Genomic DNA, 7,620 nt, shown 5'->3' with positions numbered 1-7,620 from the left:
ATGATTGCTCTTCATTGATTAGATAAATAAAATAGTAGTTCTTGATCATTTCGATTTTTGTCATTTAAATTTGTGGATCTAATTTCAATTCTTGTTGTTATTCAATTCTTAGTTATTAATTAGATTTGAAGTATTGTTAGTTAAAATTAGTAAAGTTCAAATCTTTATATATGTCTAGTTTTAATTCAATGGGAAATGATAGTTTGATGAATCAAGGCTAAACCTCCATTAGAGGGGTTTTATGAAGCCTTGATGAAAACTTGATTGTGTAGTATAGAATCATTGTAAGAATCTATTCTACTCTAGAAGGTCGTTGATTCGCCATGAGAATAGGTGGACGACCTCACATGCTAGTTATGAATTGGTAGAAATGCCATGTATAATTAGGGATTAGAACGACTAATTCTTACCGTGAGAACGTAAGAATTGGATTACAACAATCTATGCTAGTTTATTAAGTTGGATTCAAGGTGGAATCAAATTCCCCTAATTCTTTATCTAGATTCAACTCTTAGCATTTTGTCATTTCGTTATTCGTAGCTTGTTATTTGAATTCACATCGTAGTATAAATTCCACCATTACTCTCATTAGACTTTGGATAGACTCATCAATTGTAGAAAACTTGAATGCTAAAGGACTAGGAGTGGAACAAATCTTCTATTCCAACTTTACGTCAATAGATTCGAGAGTAGAAAACAAATATCTTTGATAAATCTAGTAACAGAATAGTTTATAGTTTTACTTGCGTTTAGAGTTTTATCGCTTTATTTGTAAGTAAGACTATCAATTTATGTTTATCAAATGGCGCCGCTGCCATCTTAGTACTCTTTAGTATTGTTTTCTTTAGAATTGATAATTTTTCAAAGACCCATAACCCACCCACCCTTGTTTGATTCTCACTGTGGTTGTCCGTTTTCAGCACTGAAATTTTCCTTGGAAAATTACTTGGAGCGTGACCTGCGCCCTGGGCAAGCCAAATTGGAGCGCACCCTGCGCCTACACGCATGGAATTCCACTTCAAGCCTGAGCGCGACCTGCACCCTGGGCAAGCCAAATTAGAACGCACCTTAGCCCTGCGCCCACACGCCTGGAATTCCACTGCAAGCCTGAGCGCGACCTGCCCCCTTGGCAAGCTAACTTGGAGCGTGACCTGCGCCCACATGCCTAGAACTCCAGCTTGACCTGAGCGTGACCTGCGCCCAGCATAGCCCTATTCTGAGCGCGACCGCGCCCTCTGCTGAAACTGCCCAATTTCCACAGGTTTGATTCAGACTTCCTTTTCTTCAAGATTTTCAGTGTTCTAACTTGTTATATACACTGAGCACGCGTAAACAAGACGTTATTCATAAGCGAAGCAAGGAGGCTTTCAGGTACTCTTTTCTTCCACACCTCGCATCTTCTGTTAGAGGTTCATACTAACATATCAGGATTGTTTGGAGTGTTGTTGTATTTAATTAAGATTGGTCTTAGCCATGCATGCGATTAAGGTCAGGCTGAAGAAAAACACCTAACGTAATTAACAGACAACGGCAACAAACACGTCTTTCTAGTATACCACTCACTACACCTCTAGCTAGCATACCACACACACCACCTGAAGTAATGGCTGAAGAAAGAAAGTCTCCTCTCTCGGACTTTTACAAAGCCTTGAACGATAGCCCTAAATTTTGCATCCTTCTATCAGACCCAGTGGGAGATTTTTGAATTCCCCCAAATATATTTAATTTGTTACCCGTTTTTCATGGGTTAGACCATGAAAAACCTTATCAGCACATGCATAGGATTGACCAAGTCCTTACTACATTTCACCATCCTACGGTTGGTGTTGGACAAATTAAAATAAGGGTATTTCCCTTCACTTTAGCAGATAAGGCGGCGTCTTGGTTAACTGCCCAAGCGCCTAATTCTGTGGACTCGTGGGCTAAACTTGTTCAACTATTCATGGAACATTTTTACCCACCACTGAAGACTGATGAAATGCTTTCCAAGATTCATTTCTTTCGACAGAATCCTCATGAATCATTTTCGGAGGCTTGGAATCGTTTCACCGATCTACTTATAGAGTGTCCACATCATAACCTCACGAAAGACACATTAGTTCGTGCCTTTTTCAAGGGACTTCTACACCACCATAAAGAAGTCTTTGACATAATGAATGGGGGTAGTTTCTTTAGTAAAGGAGCCTCAGAGGCTTATAAATTTTTAGAAGATCAGACTAAGCGTAATAATAACTGGGGGGTAGTGACGATATCTCCCGCAACGCTAGTTCTTCTACAACAGTAAAGGTCGTCGGTATGTTTGAGATGAAACCCGATCCGGAACTTAAAAATTTAATCGAATCACTAACTAAAAAGTTAGAGGCAATTTCTATTCAACAAATGCCTATCCCCGTCATGAATGTCAACTCCAATCCATGTAATTTCTGTTTGAGTCCAGAGCAGCCCGACTCCTATTGTCCTTTCGCCTATGAGCAACAACAGTCACAACAAGATAATGTTTGCTTGATTAATAGTTTTCCTATTCCTAATGCCCCTTGGAGACAACATCCCAACTTCAGTTGGAGAAATAATCAACAAGTAACACCTCCAGGGTTTAATAATCAAAAAGTTAGGCAAGCAAACAATTATAACCAAGCTCCACCACGACAAGGACAAGGCCAGGGTAATTATAATAATTATAACAACCAAGTGCAACCACGACAAGGTCAAGCATAAGGTCAGGGTAATTATAATAATTATAACAATAATAATTATAATGCTAATAGAGGTATCGTTCCTGTAAATAATAACTACCAAAATCCACCCATTAATAATCAACGTGACATAGTTCCTATCACACAACCTAAAGCTAACACTCTTCCACAATCGGATCATTTCGATACCTTTATGCAATCTCAACAATAGATTTTACAAGCCATCCAACTTTCCTCACAGCAGCTAGCTCAAGAGAAAGTACAACCCAAAGGTGTGTTTCCAGGACAAGCGATACCTAATCCGAAAACACCAAACACAGCCTTTGAGGTAAATGGTAATACTAGTATGGAAAATGAAAACGTAGGTGAGCTAAATGCCATCTCCACTCTCCGTTCTGGAAAAGTGGTTGATAACAAAGTAACTATGCATATAGTTACCTCACCAGTTGTCCTTATACTGTAGATTGTACTAGATACCGTAATAGAAACTGAAAAGCCTACCCCTATAGAGGTACCAGTTAAACCACAACCTAAGAAACAAAAAGCCAAGGTTAAACATCCTGTTGATCATTACGCTAAATATAGAGAGAAACCACCGTTTCCCTAGAGATTAGCAATGTTAACTAAGGATACGAATTTCGATGAGATTAGGGAAGTTTTCAAAAATCTAACGATAAACCTTCATTTTCTTGAAGCGATAAAAAAATTACCTCACCATGCTATGTTTCTTAAAGAGTTGTGCACTACTAGGCGTAAGACTAATATTCCTAAAGACTCCTTTTTAACTGAATAATTTCCAACTTTAACGGAACACAATGGAATCGTTAAGTACAAGGACCCTGGTCGTCCTATTGTACAATGCACCTTAGGAGATTCCCACACGATGACCGCTTTACTAGACCTAGGGGCGAGTGTTAACTTTCTCCCGTATTATCTATACAAACAAATAGGTCTACAAGATATCCAACCTACTAAAATGACGTTGCAATTAGCGGATCGATCAATTAAGTACCCTAAGGGTATGGTTGAAAATATGCTTGTTAAAGTCCAGGATTTCTACTATCCTGCTGATTTTGTTAACCTCGATACAAAAGTCGCTAACGACTCTGTTCCGATCATTTTAAGGCGTCCCTTCTTGGCAACTGCCAACGCGCTTCAAAACTGGCGCGATGGGTCGATGTCCTTGTCTTTTAGCCATCTTTCGATTAAGGTAAATGTTTTTAAACTATTGAAACAGTTACCAGATTCGTCTATAGATGAGGAGGTTAGCATGATCAAGAGCTTAGCTCAAGATTACTTTAATAACACGTTTCCAGAAAACCATATGCATAAATTCCTTTCGTTTGGAAGTTCAGATTTTGTTGATGACTCCTACATAGAGGAAGTCAACACCATATTCGAGTCTACACAAATTGTAGACCTTTCGGTTACTCCATATACAGAGTTTGAAGACCTGCTGCCTAAGCAAGTATTCATTACTCAAGATGAGGACCCTCCACAAGCATTTATCGATATTCCTCCCACCTCGGTGCTTAAACCTCTTCCTCCTGAGTTAAAGTATATTCAACTTGATCCGGATGGTAGTCATCCGGTAATTATATCTTCTCTTTTATCTAAGGAGGAAGAGACACAGTTGATCAAGGTGATTAGGGAACATCATTCTGCGATTGGTTGGTCCCTTGCCGACATTAAGGGAATTGACCCTAATGTGTGCACTCATCGTATCCATTTAGACGATAACACAAAGACTTCCTGCGAACCTCAGCCTCGTTTAAACCCTGCCATGAAAGAAGTGGTCAGGGAAGAAGTCTTACGATTACTTGATGCGGGTATAATATACTCAATCTCTGATAGCGAATGGGTTAGTCCCATTCATGTAGTTCCAAAGAAATCAGGGATTACCATGGTACGTAACGCCAAGGGTGAATATGTTGCCACGCATGGCCCTATGAAATGGAGGATCTGTATTGATTACAGACGTTTAAATGCCATGACACGAAAGGATTATTTTCTTTTACCCTTTATAGATCAGATGCTTGAACGTTTAGCTGGTCATGCTTTTTATTGTGTTTTGGATGGTTACTCTGGCTATTTCCAAATTATTATTGATATTGATGACCAAGAAAAAACTACCTTCACATGTCCTTTTGGAACATACGCCTATAAATGAATGCCTTTTGGCCTTTGTAATGCTCCTGGTACCTTCCAGCGGCGTATGCTTCATATTTTTAGTGACATGGTAGAGTGTTTCATGGAAGTGTTCATGGATGATTTTTCCTTCTATGGAGACTCTTTCACTGAATGCCTGTCTAACCTGTCTAAAGTTTTAACGCGATGTGAAGAGAAGAGTCTCGTTTTAAATTGGGGAAAATGTCACTTCATGGTGAAAAAAGGCATAGTACTAGGTCACATCGTATCTAGTGATGGCATCGAAGTAGATAAGGCCAAACTAGATAAGATAGCAACTTTACCTATACCACGGACTGTCCGTGATATTAGAGCCTTTCTAGGCCATGCAGGTTTTTATTGACGTTTTATCAAAGATTTTTCGAAAATAGCTAGACCCTTAACTAATCTACTTTTAAAGGAGGCCATCTTTGATTTTAATTTTAACTGTAAACAGGCTTTTGAAACTTTGAAAGCCGCCTTAACTTCCGCACCCATTATACAGCCTCCCGATTGGTCTAAATCTTTTGAACTCATGTGTGATGCTAGTGATTATGTAGTTGGTGCTGTCTTGGGACAGAAACTAGGTAATAAATCCACTGTTATTTATTATGCTAGTAAAACTCTAAACGATGCTCAGAGGAATTATACAACTACTGAAAAAGAATTCTTAGCTGTCGTTTATGCTTTAGATAAGTTTCGTCCTTATTTGTTTGGTTCTAAGACTCTAGTTTACACGGACTATGCAGCCCTTAGGTACCTTCTCGCTAAGAAGGATGCTAAGCAGAGATTGATCCGATGGATTCTTCTCCTGCAAGAATTCACATTAGAAATAAAGGACAAACGAGGGGTCAAAAACGTAGTTGCCGACCACTTATCTAGACTTACAAACGACGATGATAGTGATTCTAACTCCATACCAGACTCTTTTCCAGATGAGCATCTGTATGCTATATTTTCTGCACCATGGTATGCTGACATCGTGAACTATTTAGCGTCTGATGTTATTCCTTATGACTGGTCAAGAAATGAACGTAAGAAGTTTTTGGCCAAAGTTAAGCTATACTACTGGGATGAGCCCTACCTTTTTAAGTATTGTGCGGATCAGATTATTCGTCATTGTATTCCCCAGTGGGAATATAAATGAGGTACTCTCATTCTGCCATGAAAAAGAGTGTGGTGGCCATTTCAGTGGTATGAAAACAGCTGCTAAAATATTGCAATGTGGGTTTTATTGGCCTACTCTCTTTAAAGATGCCCAAGTGCATTGCAAGGCGTGCATTCGTTGCCAACAACTTGGGCGAATCACGAAGCATAATATGATGCCATTGAATCCAATCATGGAGGTAGAAATTTTTGACGTATGGGGCATTGATTTCATGGGTCCCTTTCTAGTTTCCCACAGTCTCATTTATATTCTAGTTGCCGTGGACTACGTTTCTAAATGGATAGAGGCCATGGCTTGCCGTAGCAATGACCATAAGACAGTTGTGTTTTTCGTAAAAGAGTATATTTTCTGTAGATTTGGCATTCCCAAGGCCATCATTAGTGATGGCGGAACACATTTTTGCAACAGAGTTGTTGCATCACTAGTCAAGAAGTATGGAGTTACACATAAGGTAGCAACTCCGTATCATCCACAAACTAGCGGATAAGTGGAAGTTTCTAATAGAAAAATAAAAAAGATCTTAGAAATAACTGTAAATCCTGATAGGAAAGACTGGTTGAAGCGTCTATCTGATGCCTTATGGGCGTATAGGACTGCTTTCAAAACTCCTATAGGTATGTCTCCCTTTAGACTTGTATTTGGGAAACCTTGTCATTTGCCCGTTAAGTTGGAGCACCGTGCTTAACTTTAATTTTGATGAGGCGGGTGTCAAGTGCAAGTTGCAATTGAATGAGCTTGAAATCCGTAGCGACTCTTATGATCTCGCAAAGGATTATAAAGCTAACATGAAATGTGTTCATGATAAGCAAATCTTGCGCAAAGAGTTTATGGTAGGTCAAAAGGTCTTACTGTACAATTCCCGTCTACATATTTTTCTAGGGAAATTAAAAACCCGTTGGTCTGGTCCTTTTCTGGTTACTGAAGTCACCCCTTACGGGGCAATCACCTTGGTAAATCCCAAGGATAACAGTACCTTTCAAGTTAATGGCCAACGGTTAAAACATTTTCACAAGCTATTGTCCCCTGATGTAGAGGAAGTCCTTTTACATGACCCTGTCTACGAAGACTGACCTTTTTCATTGGTGTACTTCCTTTAATTTCCATATATTGGTAAGTGCACCACTCAGGTAATCGGGTCCTCCCTATGGAGAGTGTGGCTGTAAGTACCGGATCCTAAGTCCACGGTTAACATAATTCACCTTTTCCATTTTTGCATGTTTTCTCGGTTTTTTAGTCATGTTCCTCTATAGTGTGAATTATGCCTTTACTGCCTTCTTGATTTTCTTATATTAAATTTTAATCATAAAAAAAAAAAAAAAAAAAAAAAAAAAATTGTTAAAATCACAAACATAGTAATTTAAGAAGTCTCCGGAATCATTGACTGTAAAAGACCCACTTTTAAAAAACAAATTTTTTAAACTCTGTTGTCAAAAATTTGTTTGGGGGTGGGGTGTCCGGTTTCCATCCTGGATTGTTCAACTGTCCATTCGTGTTGTTTAGGCCGTTTAATCGTATTCCGATCCGGGTTGATATTATCTATAAAATTAGATTTCATTCGTTCGCATAACTTACGTCATGCACACACTTTGAGGC

Source organism: Coptis chinensis, chromosome 1, assembly GCF_015680905.1.
Source record: "Coptis chinensis isolate HL-2020 chromosome 1, ASM1568090v1, whole genome shotgun sequence".
Taxonomy (NCBI): domain Eukaryota; kingdom Viridiplantae; phylum Streptophyta; class Magnoliopsida; order Ranunculales; family Ranunculaceae; genus Coptis; species Coptis chinensis.
The sequence above is the reverse complement of the archived record's forward strand: the minus strand, read 5'-3'. Positions refer to the sequence as shown.